The following is an 18,141-nucleotide window of genomic DNA, read 5'->3' as shown; positions in this document are numbered from 1 at the left end:
TGCACTTTAATTGAGTTTGAGCTTTAATCGCTAGCGTTTAAAGCTAATTGTGTATTTTATGCTTTGTAGGAGTGATTTTGAGCTATGTAGATATTATGGAATGACTTCAAGTGATTTGGAGCTTTGAAGTCTAAGTAAAAGCCCAAGGTATTAAGCCGATATCGTATTCTGGGATCAATGGATTATAGTTAAGAACGAAACGGAGAATCGAGCGGGCATACGGCACATTGTCTAGTAAAATAAACATAACTCTTTGCTCAGAACTCTGTTTGGGCTCCACAATATATCATTAGAAAGTTATTTGAAAGGGCTACAACTTTTATGTTTCGTAGTTTTGCGAATTCACATTACCGCGGCGTGTAGAGTGGCGCGTGGTGTGCCGCGCCTGTGGAAATTTCCTGCAGCCTATAAAAATCAGCAATCTGAACTTTTCCACTGCCGCCTCGCATGGTGCATCGCCCCATGCAGCGCGGTAGTGCAAATTTTACAGAGTGATTGTCCTATTTCATGCGGGAGAAGGTATTTTCGTCTGGTCCCGACCTTACTTGGTATAAATACATGTAAAAACGTTATTTTGAGGAGAGTGGACATACTTTTGACACACTTTAGACCTAAGGAGGCTAAGGAGACCGGAGGTTCGACCTAAGGAGACAAGAACACACTAGGAGCAAGTCGGAGATTTCTTTTACGAGTTTTTCACTTCCTTCTTCCTATTTTCATTATTGGTTATGAATTCTAGTATTGTAGTTATGCATACTATTATGAATAACTAATTTGTTGTCTAGGGTTTTGATGGAACCTATTGGAGGATGATTTTCCTATTATGTTAATATAGATTTGTTGTAGTATTATATCTATTTGTTCAACTACGTTATTATTGTTGTTGATTGAAGGGCCCTCAATCGACTGTGTCTATTTAGTATGTATTACTCGGGAGAGAGTGCATATTTAGGTAGTTGTTAAATAACATCACTCCTAACGTATATGAAGGATCAATACGAAGGGTTTAAAGGTGGGATTAGGGATAACAAAACCTTATGGACGATCCGAGTGAGTCGTACTTAATGCTAGCTAGTGTAATTTGGGAGAATATGTCTAGTAAATTGTGGTAATTACTCGAGAGAGAGAGAGAGAGAGTTACGACAGTCAGAGCGCTCATGATCGGTAGAGAATACTTAGGCGAATTTATAGAAAACGTAGCGGAAGGATTCCGACAATAGGGGAAATCATAACTCTAGACCTCCTTAATCTTGTCTCTAACACTTAGTATCTTTAGCTGTTAATTTACTATTTTACTTTGTTAGTTAATTAGTTAAATACAAGAATCTTAATATCTATAAGGTAGGAATTATTCAAGCTTGTCTTCTTGGTGATAGTGAACAGTTGAAGTTAAGCCTTAGTTCTCTGTGAGATTTGAATCCGAACTTGTAAACCGGATTATATTTGTAACGATTGCTTAGTCCTTTTTAAAATGCATAGTTGGGTGTGATCAAATAACAACGAAAACTTCGTTTTAGTACTGAGTAAATTGAAGTTAGTTATATGAATTTTCACTATTTATGTTGCTACCATGGGCGATCATGTGTACCGATTCTATTTTGAGAATTTTAACTAAATATGCAAAATTGGAACCCTACCAGAATTAGGGATATTTGTACTTAATTACCTAACATGGCAAGATTTTCAAGAATAAATGGACTCCATTGACTAAAATACTTGAAATAGAAAATACTTTTAGTACTTAACTCACCGAAATCAAACCTTGCTTAAACACAAGGGAAGACATATACAGAAACAGACAAAATTGAATAGGTTAGCATCGCGCTGAAAGTAACAGAAATTCAACAAAAATATAAAAGAAAATTTTACCTGTGAGCACCTAATTTTTGCCCTACATGAAAATAACTCCTGAAAATAAATCAAAAATAATTTTTAAAGAATTTTAGAAGTTTTTCTTTATTTAGTTGCGTTTCGTGCATTTTTAATATTTTAAAATCATAAAAAAATGATAAAGAAAATGTCACGTTTTAATTTCATGTCATCTTATGTCCAATTTGCATGTAGGAATTAATTTTATTAAGAAAAATCATAAAAATGGTCATTTTTACATATTTAGCTTTTAGTCTTTAGAAAGTAGTGTTTTTATTTAGTTTTAAGTTAATTAGTTGTTTTAATAGATAAACAATTATAATTTTTACAAATTAAATTGATTTAGGAGTAATTTAGGATTTTACTAGATTTTAAAACCAAAGAAAAAGAAAAAGAAAAAAAAGATTTCGATTTAGTTTTCCTATCCCAAAGTTAATTAGCCCAAATTCATGAACCAAATCCCTTAAAAATCCAAAATATTGAGCTCATACATATTCCCCATTTGACATAACCTAATTCCTACCCCTATAAAATAAAACTAGACCTTACCCCTTTTAGACCCTTCAGCCGCAGAGAACTAGAGAGACCCCCACCCCAGCGCGACTTCTTCTTCTTCTTCTTCTTCTTCTTTTCTTAAAAAACTCCACAATACCCAGTGTCTGACCTCCTCTCCTTCTTCTTCAATCAGTTAACCAAGTCTCAAAGATTACAGTCTCTGTTCTTACACAATCTTTTATAAATTTAAAAAATTTTAAAAAAAGAGAGTTCACTTTTCAGTAATGGATTTCGAAACCCGGGTTTGACCCGAAATTTTTCTTCCATTGCTTATTCAAAGATCCTAGCGGCTACCTGAAAAAGAAAAACGAGAGTGGGAGAGGACAGTTTCGAGCTTTGGCCAAAGAAATGGAAATAAAACAGTAAAGAGGAAATAGAGGGGAACAAACAAAGGAAAAGATACAATAAAGAGAGTGGAATAGATTTTTGGACAAATTATAAAAAAAAGGATAAAGATTGAAAGAGATTAACTCTTTCTTTAGAGTCAAAAATGAACGGAAGCCACAGCTAAAGCTAATTCTCGATCCGAGAGTGCTAAACTTTGAAATAGACAAATTAGAAAAAAGGATAGCAGTTGTTTCGAGTTTGGGTGTCGAGTGTTTCGGTGTCGATTCGAGGTTCTGATTCACAATTTTGGTGTTTCAATCTAAGGATTGTTGCTTTGTTTAGCCCGATTGATTTGCAATCTTCGAATTTATTCATCAATAAAAGGTCTATTTCTCAATTTTTATTTTCATTTCATTTTGTTATGATATTTTGGCGCGCGTGTTGGTTAATTTGTGATTCTCTGTTATTTGAGTAGCATGTCTTAGTTTTCATTTAAATCGTTTTAATTAGTTTTTATTTCGATTGTGATGTGTGTAGTCTTGGTTATTGAATAAATGCTTTTAATTGGGTAGATGGAAAAATAAGAGTTGTTTCTTTCTTAAAAGGGATTTTTACCTTCCTATACCACATAGGAAACCTTATTACCCTCAGTGTTTAAGGTTTGATTTAATTACAAACCCGTATACCAAATTACCAATCCTATACCATACTTAATTAAGGGTCTAATTAATGGGCAGTTTTTACTCCTTAATTAAAGGTATCCATATATCCCACGTTTCTCTCTCCCCTTAATTCCTAAGATCTGACCAGCGTCGTTTTCCCCCTCCCATTTCTTTCTCTTCTCCATTCCTTCTTTTTCTCAAAAAATACAGAGATGAGACCCATTGAGTATAATCAGATTTTTAGCCAAAGAGATTCAATATGAAACCCATTGTTTCGGTTATTGTAATTTCTGGTAATTGTCAGATATTGTTCTGAATTTTAACAACTACGAGATCGAGAGTAGATGTATGACATAGAAGACTTCCTCAATCGATCAATCAACTCAACAATTCTCAATTGTAAATTTGTGGGGTAGCCATATGAATCTTCTGTAACCTCCAACTCCATTTTGTCTATATTATTTCAATATTAAATAAATTATTTTTTTAGGCAATTTAGAGGTTCTTTAAAGGTAGAGATTCTTCAAGTGTCACACTTATCCGGCATTAACACACAAGTTCTTGACCAAACTAGAAAAAACTTAGGTTAACAAACATCTGACCCAATATAAGTGTGACAGTGTGGGTGCAATTGTAGTTTATTTATAGTTTTTTGTAGAAATTTTGTAGATGAAGAGCAAATTTTGTTGTCAATATTTTTTTTCACATAAGATTGTAGTTTAATTGTAGTGTAAATGTAGTAATTTTGTAGATACCCTTAAAAACAATACAAATTTATACAATACTTAACTGATTTGTAGTTTATTTGTAGAAATTTTGTAGATAAAGAGAAAATTTTGTAGTCAACATTTTTTTTCAACATAGATTGTAGTGTAATTGTAGTATAAATATAGTAATTTTGTAGATACCCTTCAAAACAATACTACTTTATACATACGTAAACCGATTTGTAGTTTCTTTGTAGATTTTTTGTAGAAAAATTGTAGATTAGGAAAAGAATTTGTAGTCAATATTTTTTTTTCAATATAGATTGCAGTTTAATTGTAGTATAAATATAGTAATTTGTAGATACCATTAAAATAATATTGCTTTATACATACTGAAACTGATTTGTAGTTTATTTGTAGATTTTTTGTAGAAAATTTGTTGACCCAAGCGCATCAGCTCACTCCCGTCAAGAACAAGAGCTCCTCCCTTAGAATAGTTGACGAAAACAGAGCCTTGCATATTTAAATATGCTCAGCCATTCCTAAAAGAAAAAAGAGGAGAACCAAATCAAAAAGACCCTAAGCTTTAGAAAGGGAAGACTGGTATATACTTAGAGAAACAGAAATACGTGAAAAATGAGGAAAGAGAAGCCTGCAGAAAAAGGAGGAAACAAATCTGATGTGAATATGAAAAAATATTTAGTCCCAAATTTTTAGGCGCCTAATTTGGAAGTAATAAGCTATTCAAATATTTATCCCAGATTTGTAGGCGCCTAATTTGGAAGGAATCAACTCTTAATATTGGATATTTAATGAATGGTATAAATTTTGTAGGAAAAATATAAACATGGCGGGTAATAATGAAAATATGCACATTTTTAGTAATAAGGTTTCATATATGGTATAGATAGGAAAAAATCCCTTCTTAAAAAGGAAAAAAAATGGACCATAAGGTGGGTCTTGAACCATAAGGAATTTGGGCCAAGTAATAGATCATGTTAGTTAGCATGTTTGCTCCCCAATATTATCTTGTTCATAAATTTGGCATCACAACAATCTTAAAGTTTAGATAAATAATTAAATGCACTAATTGCTTTAGGCACGCAATTAAATCGTTATAACTACGGGTACGGTTCCCGTGGCGCAGTTTATGGTGCCTAATTTCAAATTAGATTTAAATAGGAGCATCCTTAGTTTGCTTTAGTGAAATACAAAACTTTTAAAATAAATTGAGGCGTGTCATCCACAAATGAATCCTATAATCTATGGCCCTCACATAAATACAAAACTAGTGTAGAAAATACTTTGAACATTCGTAGTTTTCTTTAGGAGCGTTTGTAATAAAATCATCATAGCTACGGGTACGGTTCCCGTGACGTAGTTGTGATACCTAATTTCCAAATTCGTGGGGTATATTTATGTGACCCAGCCACAATTTTTAATAACTTTAATAAATTAAACATGTTGTAGATCATGGGTACGGTTCCCGTGACATGATTCGCAATGTGTATCAAACAAACAAGTGTACGACAATCGTAACTTGTTCTAGAATAATTCCATAAAATAATTAAAAACGGTTATAAAGTTAAAAATGCGCAATAGGTTTTAAAATGTGTAGTAAATCAGATAATAACCAATTATTAATAGTTTAAGCGATCGTGCTAGAACCACGGAACCCGGCAATGCCTAACACCTTCTCCCGGGTTAACAGAATTCCTTATCTAGAATTTCTGGTTCGCAGGCTTTTAAAATAAAGTTGAAATTTCTCGATTTGGGATTTTAAAATAAACCGGTGACTTGGGACACCAAATAAACTATTCCAAGTGGCGACTCTAATAAATTAAATTAAATAATCTCATTTCGATTAATGTCACTTTAATTGAAAAAACTCCCTTATATACCCCTCGGGTGATAAAAAGGAGGTGTGAGAGCTGTAGCGACTCTGCTGGGAAATCAAAATCCAGAACTTCGGTTCAGGGTTCAAGAATTCGAGCTTAGAATAACGGTTACACTTGGATTTTATTTATTATCTAGTTTTTATTGCATTTTTGGGCCTAATGTGCTAAATGTCGCTTTTTACCGCTTTAATATTATTTGAACTGTATATAAACTGTTACGAAACCGTTCTTTTCTCATCTTCGGGAATGTGCACGCTGGCGTGACTCCTTTTCTGTTACTGTCATACCTTGAATTAGAAAGAGGCTCGGACAAGTTACAAAGCTGGATGGCCTTTTGGTTCCCGATACGTAGTCCCCCGGCTCGAGTTGTCCACTCGGTATACCGGATCTCTAGTAGGAACACTTGTTTGCATCACGTGCATTTGACTTTGGGGACTCAACACAGGGGTTGGGTCCGTCTAGGACAGGTGTACCCAAAAATTAAAAGACCATCCTGATGCATCTTACGTGTTACTTCGGCATCTGTTTGTTTCGGCTTGCATGTTGATTGGCTTCTAGAATAGGAAAGAAATCAAAAAGAAAAAAGAAAGAAACAAGAGAAAAAAAATTAAAAAACAAGAGTGAGAGGTAGGTGTTTGAAAAATCCCAAAACTCTGCCGAAATTCTGAAAAAAAAGGGAAAAAGAAAAAGACAAGGTCATTTCAAAATGAGCCCAAAATCTTCAAGTGCCATGTTTCCCTATTCCGTCATAACTGACCGAACTATGCGGGTCTGATTCTCACATGATGTGAGATACGTAGGCAAACCTCATCGGTTTCGACCCCAATTTTCAAAAATCCAAAAATATTTTCCTTTAGAAATCTTTCCTTAGAAAATTCAAAAAAAAAGGAAGTTTTTAAAACTCAAAAAAAGTAGTTTCCTTCTTTCTGGAGTATTTCATACGAGTTTTCTTTGTTTTGAAGTATTTTTCCAAAAGATTAAAAAAAATGAATAAAAAAAAGAATCCAAAAAAGGAATATTCTTTTCCTTCTTTAAAAGTATTTCTTTCCTAAATGTCAAAAATAAAAAAAAAATAAAAGTTGAAGTCCAAAAATATTTTGCTTTTCTTTAGAATTACTTTTGTAAATAATAAAAAAATCAGAAATCCAAAACATTTTCTTAAAAGTCTCTCTTTCGAAAATTAAGAGGCAATATCCAAAAGCCAAAAATATTTTCTTTCTTCTTTAGAAAAAGAGAAAACAAATGAAAATTCAAACAAAAATATTTTCTTTTTACTTTTAAAATTCTCTAAGTTCAAATCAAGAGCAAATGAATTTTTTAGAAGTCTTTCTTTCAAAAATAAAAGAAAAAATCAAAATCAAAAATTCAAAAAATATTTCCTTTCTTCTTTTAAAGCATTTCTTTCGAAAATTCCAACAACAACAAAAAAATCAAAAATATTTTTTTTTTGCCTCAAAGCTTTCATGGACTTTATAAAAAAAAGAGTTATTTTATTTACTCCATTCCCAATCTTTCCGAACTACGCAAGATCTGATTCGTGCGGCACCATGATATGTAGGCAATCCCCATCGGATTCGATCATAGCCATAAAATAAAATGAGTAAAAAAGTAAACTGAAAAAAAAAAGAAAAAGAAAATTGAGTGAAAAAAAAGAGAAAAAGAAAAAGAGTGAAAAAAAAAAGAGGAGCGACAAGATATAAAAAAAAGTGACAAACAAAAGAGAAAAAGAGAGTGCCAAAAATAAAAGAGTGCCAAAAACGAGATGAAAAAATTAAGAGTGATTAAAGAGAGGCAAAAACAAAAGAAAAGAGGTACATACTGAAAGGGTTAGTTAAGGACGGGATGAAACATGTAACCGTTCAAATCCATGGTAGAAACGTTTAACTGTTTAGGTGCATTGCATCCAAACATGCGATTTTCTATCTGTTAAGCGTCTCATAACTAACAAGATTATTGTGTGTGCAAAATAGCCAGGTTTTGGTGGTTGGTTTTGTTGGTAGTCTAGCCTCCCCTCCTTCACAAAATCCAAAGGCACAGATGGCCTCCGTGAGCAATATACCTATCATTGATCCTGAGGATAGACCGACATCGGCTATTCTATAGCTAGAATTAGCAGCTGCTGAAGAGAATAGGATGTTGCGTCTCCGCATATTGGAAATATGGGACGCCTGGTCTAATGGTAGGGAACCGCCAAGTGCAATCTCTAGGTTCCTCGAGTTGATCCCCATGTCAGGTGAGGTTACCAATGCCCCTGTGCCCAACCCGCTCATCCCATGCGGGCACCCTCCAATGCCGTTCAATGATCCTGGCATGCCATCTGTGATTCGCCCCTAGGCGCCAGTTTCCTAGGCACCTCCAATATTGTTCTCTACAGCACCAGTCTACACCAGAACACAACCAACTTTACCATGGCCGTATGTTAAGCCTTCAAAGTTCACCTTTCAGGGTCCACAACTTCAATCAGAAATAACATATGCGACCCCGTACTTTTTCACTCAACCTCCGCAATATGATCTCTCGGGGAGCAAGAAAAGCTTGTTGAAAATCCCGAGCAAGAGGAAATGGATCGGAAGATGAAGAGCCTAGAACAAAGCCTGAAAAACATGCAAGGTCTGAGTGGCCAAAAGAGTATCTCATACTCTGACCTCTGTATGTTTCCCCATGTCCACTTTCTAGTTGGTTTCAAGATGCCAAAATTTTAAAAGTACAATGGGCATGGAGACCCGGTCGCTCATCTGAAACGATATTGTAACCAGTTAAGGGGTGCTGATAGAAAAGAGGAGCTGCTAATGGCCTATTTTGGGGAAAGCCTCACCGGAGTTGCTTCTGAGTGGTATACGGATCAAGAAATTACTCATTGGCATGTGTGGAACGATATGGCTCGAGATTTTGTCCGCCAGTTCCAATATAATGTGGACATCGCTCCTGATAGAAATTCTTTGTCCAACTGCAAAAAGAAATCTTCGGAAAGCTTCTGCGAATATGCTGTCAAATGGCGTGAGCAAGCTGCCAGGGTAAAGCCTCCAATGGACGAAATTGAAATGGTCACGGTCTTTCTACAGGCCCAAGAGGCAGACTACTTCTAGAACATGATGTCTGCTATGGGTAAGTCGTTCGCTAAGGCTATCAAAATTGGGGAAGTGGTTGAAAACAGTTTAAAAATAGGTCAAATATTGAGTCATGTTGCTTTTAAGCCACATCACAGTCTGCTCAGAATGGTTCGGAGGGTTTGATGAGCAGAAATGGGAGTGAAGAGGGAGCCATGATGGTTTCAAGCTCGAGGGGCCCCGCAGGTCATTTAGCCAATCATATGTGCCTCCTATCGTCCCACCACACTATTATTCCCTTCAAGATGCTGGTTAGGTCGTGGCACTGCCTCCCTATGCGATGATGAACGCGCAACCTTACCCGCGGCCACAACATTATCCACAAAATCGAGCTCCACCTCCTAGAAATGTCCAGCCTTACCAAGCTACATATAATCCTTAACCAAATATTCCCTAATACAATCCTCACCCAAGAGAGCCTTTAAGAAAGAATCGGTTCACCCCCATTGGTGAATCATATTCAAGCTTGTTCCAAAAGCTAATCAGGCTAAATCTATATTAGCTAGTGGCCTCGAACCGGCCAAATCCCAAGTCCCCCTTGCACCGAGCTGATGCTAGATATGAATACCACTCTGGAGTAGTGGGGCACAGTACAGAGGATTGTTGGACCCTCAAAAGGGCAGTTGAAGATTTGATTGAAGCTGAAAGAATTGTTTTTTAGGATGAATAAGCTCTTGATGTGATGAACAATCTGTTGCCTGCCCACAACAGCGGGCCAATAGTCGGAATGATTTTTGAAGATGAGGAATTTTATCCGGCATTGAAGGCCATTGCAGCCATTGCCGAGACAGAAGAAAAGCCAAAAATTGGTCGCCAAGCATGAAAGTTCCCCATCAGGCGGGAGTCTCGGTAGCCAGTTTTTCCATCCTTTCTGCGTCCGGATTATCTTAGGGTATGATCCGGATGTTTTACTTTATTGTCTTACTTTCCGATGTAAACCCTTATCTTCAAAAAATTGAAAAAAAAAATCAAAAATCAAATGAAATTAATATTTCATTGTCCAGGAATGTCTTTTTTCTTAATCTTCTCGTTTTCCTTACTCTCTTTTTAGTTCTGTTAAATGCAGATTTCAATAACATAACATGCTTGCGGACTTCATGCTCAGATCTTAAAATGCTGTCAGACTTCAAAATAATGAATCAAGAATTAGATTGCAATGAAGATAAGTTTAAGGAAATAAAACAAAGAGTTGGAACAGCTAGAGGAAAATTGGCTCCGGATTGGAAAGATCCATACATGGTAACAAGGGTACTGCCAAAGAGTGTTGTACCTGAAAAACATCGAAGGAAATGTCCTCAAACAACTGTCAATGCAAATGCAGCCAAAAGGTACTATGTTGGATCCTTTACATAATATAAATGTTCTCCGGTTGGGACGAAGAAGGCTTTTATTCTTGCTACCCAAACATTATCAACCTTTTGCAAACCCTTTGAGCCGGTTACTTTTCTTTGATTACCCTCTTTGGAACCTGAAAGTATTATTGAAAAAAAATTCAAAAAAAAATGAGATGAAAAGTGGAAAAAAAGGAGAAGAAAACGAAAGATACAAAAAGGGAAGAAAAGACAAAGAAAATGAAAAAAAACGAAAAAAGAGATAAAAAGTAAAGAAAACGAAAGAGAAAACAAAACAAAACAGAAAAACAAAAGAAAATCAAAAAACAAAGTTTCCCGAACTACGTTCGACTTGATTCCGAAAGGATTTGCAGGCAGTCTCTCTCTGGGTTTCAGTCACACCAAAATAAAAATCCAAATTCCTCCAAAAGTGAAACTGGGACAGATGTTATAATGGTTCGGCGATGGTTTCGCCCCAAAGGTCCAAAAGTTGTAACTCAATCCAAATCCTTTTTACCCCAAAACCCTGTTCAAGTCCTTCTGATCAATCGGCAAAGAGGTTCAAAATGGGAGGATAGAGTTACTTGGATCTGATACAACAAAATTAGAGAAATAAAATGAGAGAGTCTTATTGGTGAAAACCCACACGGGCACCGTAAGGCGATGGTAAGCAGAGAAATGAAATGAGAGAGTCTTATTGGTGAAAACTCATACGGTCACCGTGAGGCGACAGTAAGTAGAGAAACTAGAAATGAGAGAGTCTTATTAGTGAAAACTTGCAAAGAGCACTATAAGGCGATGGTGAGAAGAGTAATGAGAGTGGTCAGGTAGTGTAAACCTGCAAAGGGCGCCACTGATCGAAAAGAAGATCCTCACAGCCATCGGCGTCAACAGAGTCCTGGCAAGGTTTCTCTATTTTGAAGCAAAAGTTGTGATGAATTTCTGAGAGTCAGACGGTTTACACAGACCAGGCATCCAGTCCAAAAGGCATGTCATGTTCATTGATATCACAACCCTAAACTCGAACCCGGTCGTGATGGCGCCTCTCGTGAAGACAAGGCCAGCCAATTAAACCCAATTCACTTTTTAAACAGTTAAACAACATAAAATCAGTCTAAAACATGATTTAGCAATACTAAGTACCAGATAATATCAATAGAGTACGGAAGTACAACCCAACACAGCCCTAACCGGGGTGTGTCACAAGTCACGAGTATCTAATAACACTGAATACTCAAATGTAATTACAGAGTTTAACACTAAACTAAGGACATAAGGAAAAAAGATAGGGAGGAGCTCTGGGCTGCGAATGCCAACAACTACCTAAAGGCTCCTCGAGATCTGCCTGAAGCTAGAATTAATCAGCACTCGTGAGCGGGACCAACTACGCCTAAATCTGCACATAGGGTGCAGGGAGTAAAGTGAGTACTCCAACTTAGTGAGTAACAAATGTAAATAACGACTGAAAGTAAGAAATCATATAAAGCACAAAGCATTCTATAATGAAGCAGTAGAACCAGTTAAAAATAGTAAATCAGTGAAAGATAGATAGAATCCTTTAACTCAAATGTAGTTTCATGAAAAGCCCTTTTTTAATAATTAAGCAGAAAATTAACAGTCAATTATGAAAAGTAAACACATAAAGGCTCGCCCCTCGGGCAACATCTCAGAATAGTACCAACCCCTCGGGCAATCACATAGAATAATACTGGCCCCTCGGGCTCAATCTCACATCACAATGGGTATCCGCACTCATTGGGGGTGTGCAGACTCCTGGAGGGTCCCCTTATGGCCCAAGCGCAATAATAAGCACTCGTGGCATCAAAACTAGGCCCTCGGCCTCATATCAATCAAGCCACCTCGTGGCAAACATATCTCAGGCCCTCGGCCTCAAATCAGTATCAGTGTTTCATCACAATATAGGCCATTGGCCTTACTCAGTCGAAAATCCTCACAAGCCCCTTGGGCAATAGTAAAACAGTGTTTCTCAGCCCAAACATCATTTAAATATCATTTAAGTAATAAAACTAAGTAAACATGGCTGATTATGAAAACAGTGGGAAAATAGCATGACTGAGTTCAAATATAAAGTCAAACAGTAAGGAAATATCAGTAAAAAGTCCCGAAGGGTTCAAACAGTTGGCATGAAGCCTAAATATGGCACTCAACCCAAATAATGATGATAGCAAACAATTTTCAATCAAATACGCGGTAAAATCATCAATCGGGATGGACTAAGTCACAATCCCTAATAGTGCACGACCCCATGCACGTCATCAAGCGTGTGCTTTACCTCAATATAGCACTAATCTGGGGTTTCAAACCCTCAGAACATCATTTACAATCATTACTCACCTTGAACCAGCTAAATCTCTAGCTCGCGATGCCTTTGCCCCTCGAATCAGCCTCCACGCGTGTCGAATCTATCCAAAATCATAACGAGTACGTCAAAATATGCTAAGGGAATGAAGCCCAAGCAAAAACAATCAACAAAGGGCACAAATCCCGAAATTACCAAACCAGATCCCTGGGCCCACATCCCGGAATTCGATAATTTTTACATTAATAGGTTCCTTATCTCCCCACGAGTTCATACATATCAAAAGTTCTCAAATCCGACCCCAAATGGTCCTTCAAATCCACAATTAAAGGCCTAAGTTTCCAAGCCCTAGTTTCCCCAACTTTAACCTTTGATTTCCATAATTTCTACCTCTAATCCATGAAATAATAACATAGGGACGAGTTTTAGGTCTGAATTCCTTACCTCAATGAAGTTCTCTTGAAATCCCTCTCTCAAATCGCCCAAAAAGCTCCCAAGCCGAATTCAAAAATGGTGAAATAACTCAAGATCACGAATGAAATAACTTATATGTTCTACCCAGGCCTTTCCGCATCTGCGGTACCGCATTTGCTGTCATTATTCCGCTTCTGCGGAAATCACTTAACCGGCCACATCCGCATCTGCGACCATCCATTCGCATCTGCGACTCCGTAGATGCGGTCCTCTTAGCCGCTTCTGCGGTCCCTAACAAATCCCCATAATCTGTTTCTGCGGCCACTCTCTCGCACATGCGGCGCCGCTCCTGCGGTCCCCAAACTGCAGGTGCGAAAACACCAGAAGCAGCAATTTCAGCAGTTGTAATAACATCTCAACTTCTCCGTTAACCACCCGAAATCACCCCGAGGCCCTCGGGACCTCAATCAAAAGCACAAACATATTCTAATACCTTATTCAAACTTGTTCCAATCACCAAAACACCTCAAACAATATTAAATCACCCAAAACACATCGGATTCAAGCCAAACATTCTAAAATCTTTTAAATTATGCTTTCGATAAAAAATCCAATCAAACCACGTCCGAATGACCTGAAACTTTGCACACACATCCCAAATGAATCCATAGAACTACTACGACTCTCAAAATCCCATTCCAACCCCTATATCAAAATCTCGCCTACCAACCAGAAATCGCCAAACTATCAACTTCGCCAATTCAAGCCTAAATCTTCTCCGAACCTCCAAAACTTATTCCGATCGCACTCCTAAGTCCCAAATCACCTCCCGAAGCTAACCAAACTATCAGAACTCACATATGAGCCCTATAACACATAACTCAACATCCGGTTAACTTTTCCAACTTAAGCTTCCTCAAAAGAGACTAAGTGTCTCAAACCTTACCAAATTCATTCCGGACTCGATCCGACCAACCTGAGGCCACATAACACGGATAAACAAAGCATAAAGAAGCAAAAATTGAGAAAACGAAGTGGTAACTCATGAGAAGACTAACCGGGTTATCACAATTGAAGTCTGCATGTACTCTAGATAAGTCCTTCTTTCCTTTACCTGAAAGGGACACATCTTGTTTAAACTCATTCTCCATTCCCTTGTTTGTTTTCTTTGAATCTCTTTCGGTCTAACTCTATTCCGAAACTAAGACAAAGAAGAGATAACAAGATTGATTTATAGGGGTTTCGTTTGATACGAGCTCATGTGCAAAAAGGCACCTAGCCTCGTCAGGGGTATCAAGTCGACCTCAACTGGCCATGGCAGATGATGCTTCGAATTTCAAAACTCTCGGAAGGAGAAAATCAAATTGAAGTGACTATAAAGGCAAATGAAGTTGAAAAGGTTGAGTCCCGCGTGGCTCACCGTCTCGGCAAAGGTTTGAAAAGCCAAGGTACCCAAATGATCTGAAATTGAAGTTGGAAGAAAGAAGCCAGAAATGAAAGGCCTATGAAGGCGAAATAAAGTTGGAAAAGGCTAAGTCACACGCAACTAACCATTGCAGCAAAGGTTCAGGAGCCAAAAGTTCCCCAATGTTCCGAAGTTAAAAAAAAAAGTCAGAAGGGAAAGGCCTATAGAGGCAAAATAAAGTCGAAAAGGTTGAGTCCCATCGACCAATCGTCATGGCAAAATCTGAAAAAGCCAGAGTTTCTCCAGGGTCAGAAATGCAGTCGGTATTCAGGAAGCAACCATTTGCAGTTGAAAGGGCCGAGATCAAGTGATTGAAATAATCAAGTCCACAAAATCAACCACCGTTTCAAACTAATAATTGTTCTTTATTTGAACATGAAACAGGTGCAATCCAAAACAACCTTGCAAGAAGCAGGTGCAACCAAAGAGAAACTGCGAAAGGGTTAGAAACAGCTTTGTAGCAACAATCCATAAAGGGACGTCCCCTCCAAAATTCTCTCCCGCATTTACTCATTCTATGAAATTAAAAGAAAAGAAGAAAAATGAAAAAAGGGAAAAAAAGATAAAAAGAAAAAAATTCAAAAATATGGTAGCCTAGGGTCCCCAATCTCTAGTTACGTTTTTTCCAACATAGGGTCTCCACTCCCTAGTTGATTTTATCTTATACATAGGGTCTCCACACTCAAGTCTGCTTTTCCAACATAGGGGTCTCCACTCCCTAGTTGAAGTTGTTTTAGGCATAGAGTCTCCACTCCTTAGTCTGCTTTTCCAACATATGGTCTCCACTCCCTAGTTGATTTTATTTTAGACATAGGGTCTCCACTCCCTAGTCTGCTTTTCCAACATAGGGTCTCCACTCCCTAGTTAATTTTATTTTAGACATAGGGTCTACACTCCCTAGTCGCTTTTCCAACATAGGGTCTCCACTCCCTAGTGATTTTATTTTAGATATAGGTTCTCCACTGCCTAGTCACTTCTCCAACATAGGGTCTCCACTCCCTAGTTGATTTTATTTTAGACATAGGGTCTCCACTCCCTAGTTGATTTTATTTTAGACACAGGGTCTCCACTCCCTAGTCTGCTTTTCCAACATAGGGTCTCCACTCCCTAGTTGATTTTATGTTAGACATAGGGTCTCTACGCCGTAATCGCTTTTCCAACATAGAGTTTCCACTCCCTAGTTGATTTTATTTTAGGCATAGGGTCTCCACTCCCTAGTCTGTTTTTCAACCATAGGGTCTCCACTCCCTAGTTGATTTTATTTTAGACATAGGGTCTCCACTCCCTAATCACTTTTCCAACATATGGTCTCCACTCCCTAGTTTATTTTATTGAGGCATAGGGTCTCCACTCCCTAGTTGATTTTATTTTAGGCATAGGGTCTCCACTCCTTAGTATGCTTTTCCAACATAGGGTCTCCACTCCCTAGTTGATTTTATTTTAGACATAGGGTCTCCACTCCCTAGTCTGCTTTTCCAACATAGGGTCTCCACTCCCTAGTTAATTTTATTTTAGGCATAGGGTCTCCACTCCCTAGTCTGCTTTTCCAACATAGGGTCTCCACTCCCTAGTTGAAGTTATTTTAGGCATAGGGTCTTCACTCTCTAGTCTGGTTTTCCAACATAGGGTCTCCACTCCCTAGTTGAAGTTATTTTAGACATAGGGTCTCCATTCCCTAGTCGTTTTTCCAACATAGGATCTCCACTCCCTAGTTGAATATTATTTTAGACTTGCTTTTCAAACATAGGGTCTTTACTCCCTAATTGAAGTTATTTTAGACATAGAGTCTCCACTCCCTAGTCTGCTTTTCCAACATAGGGTCTCCACTCCCTAGTTTGAAGTTATTTTAGACATAGGGTCTCCACTCCCTAGCCTGTTTTTCCAACATAGGGTCTCTACTCCCTAGTTGAAGTTATTTAGACATAGGTCTCCACTCCCTAGTCACTTTTCCAACATAGGGTCTCCACTCTCTAGTTTCTTTTCCAACATAGGGTCTCCACTCCCTGGTTGATTTCATTATAGATATAGGGTTTCACTCCATAATCTCTTTTTTCCAAGGATACACAATCCTGATTTTACTACTTTCAATAAAGAAATAATTTAGATTTTGTTACAACAACTCACGAAATTTTCCTAGTGAAAACTGTGAAAGAAAAATTTCGTTTGTTTGTTTGCTTTGGTGCCTGAAAAGGATTTCACCGTGAGGCACAAGGTTTGAGATGACCAAAAGAAGAAATCTCAACCCAAATAAAAGAAAAGAAAGAACAAGAAAAGAAGTGAACTTCAAGTGCAGAAGCGGAGAAAAGATGCGAACTGCTCAAGATATAATTGAAGTCGCAAGCTTTACATGTCCCGCCTTGATCCAAAAAGGTGAAGAAGAATGAACCAACAGTTGCAGCTAACGAGCATCAAGATTCAGATCAGAGTATGTAGGAAGAACCAGCCAAGACTCAAGATCAAGCTTCAAAAGATTTATAGATAGGAATCTTGTAACTCACAACTGATAGGTTTAGTTAGTCTTTTTCATTTTGATTTTGATGTAATAACTGGACAGCGGACTGGAGCCTCGACGGAACCTCACTCGACTCTCGAACTCATCACTCCATCATCCTTCAAGAACTACACCGGCCTGATTCTTTTATAGCCAAGGATATGTAAGCAACCTTCGAAGCAAGGTTCGGTCAAACTTTTTTCAAAATGCTTCCAAATAGAGTTTCAAATAGGCAAAAATTGCTCGTAATTGCTCACTTTATCTTTGCCCGAAAACTCTTCATATTTTATAGCAAAGAGGGGCAGCTGTGAGCACCTAACTTTTGCCCTACATGAAAATAACTCCTGAAAATAATCCAAAAATGATTTTTAAGGGATTTTAGAAGTTTTTCTTTATTTAGTTGCATTTCATGCATTTTAAATATTTTAAAATCATGAAAAATGATTAGAAAATGTCACATTTTAATTTCATGTCATCTTATGTCCAATTTGCATGTAGGAATTAATTTTATTAAGAAAAATCACAAAAAATGGTCAATTTTAGATATTTAGCTTTTAGTCTTTAAAAGGTAGTGTTTTTATTTAGTTTTAAGTTAATTAGTTGTTTTAATAGATAAATAATTTTAAATGTTTACAAATTAAATTGATTTAGGAGTAATTTAGGATTTTATTAGATTTTAAAACCAAAAAGAAAAAAGAAAAATGAAAAAAAAATCGATTTCGTCTTCCTACCCCAAAGTTAATTAGCCCAAATTCATGACCCAAATCCCTTAAAGCCCAAAACATTGAGCCCATACTCCTTCCCCATTTTGACCTAACCTAATTCCTACCCCTATAAAATAAAGCTAGACCCTCCCCCTTTTAGACCTTTCGGCTGTAGAGAACTAAAGAGACCCCCACCCCAGCGCGACTTCTTCTTCTTCTTTTATTAAAAAACTCCACAATACCCAGTGTCTCACCTCTTCTCCTTCTTCTTCAATCACTTAACCAAGTCTC

The sequence above is a fragment of the Nicotiana sylvestris genome, chromosome 7 (genome assembly GCF_000393655.2).
Source record: "Nicotiana sylvestris chromosome 7, ASM39365v2, whole genome shotgun sequence".
NCBI lineage: Eukaryota > Viridiplantae > Streptophyta > Magnoliopsida > Solanales > Solanaceae > Nicotiana > Nicotiana sylvestris.
This window is presented reverse-complemented; position numbering follows the sequence as displayed.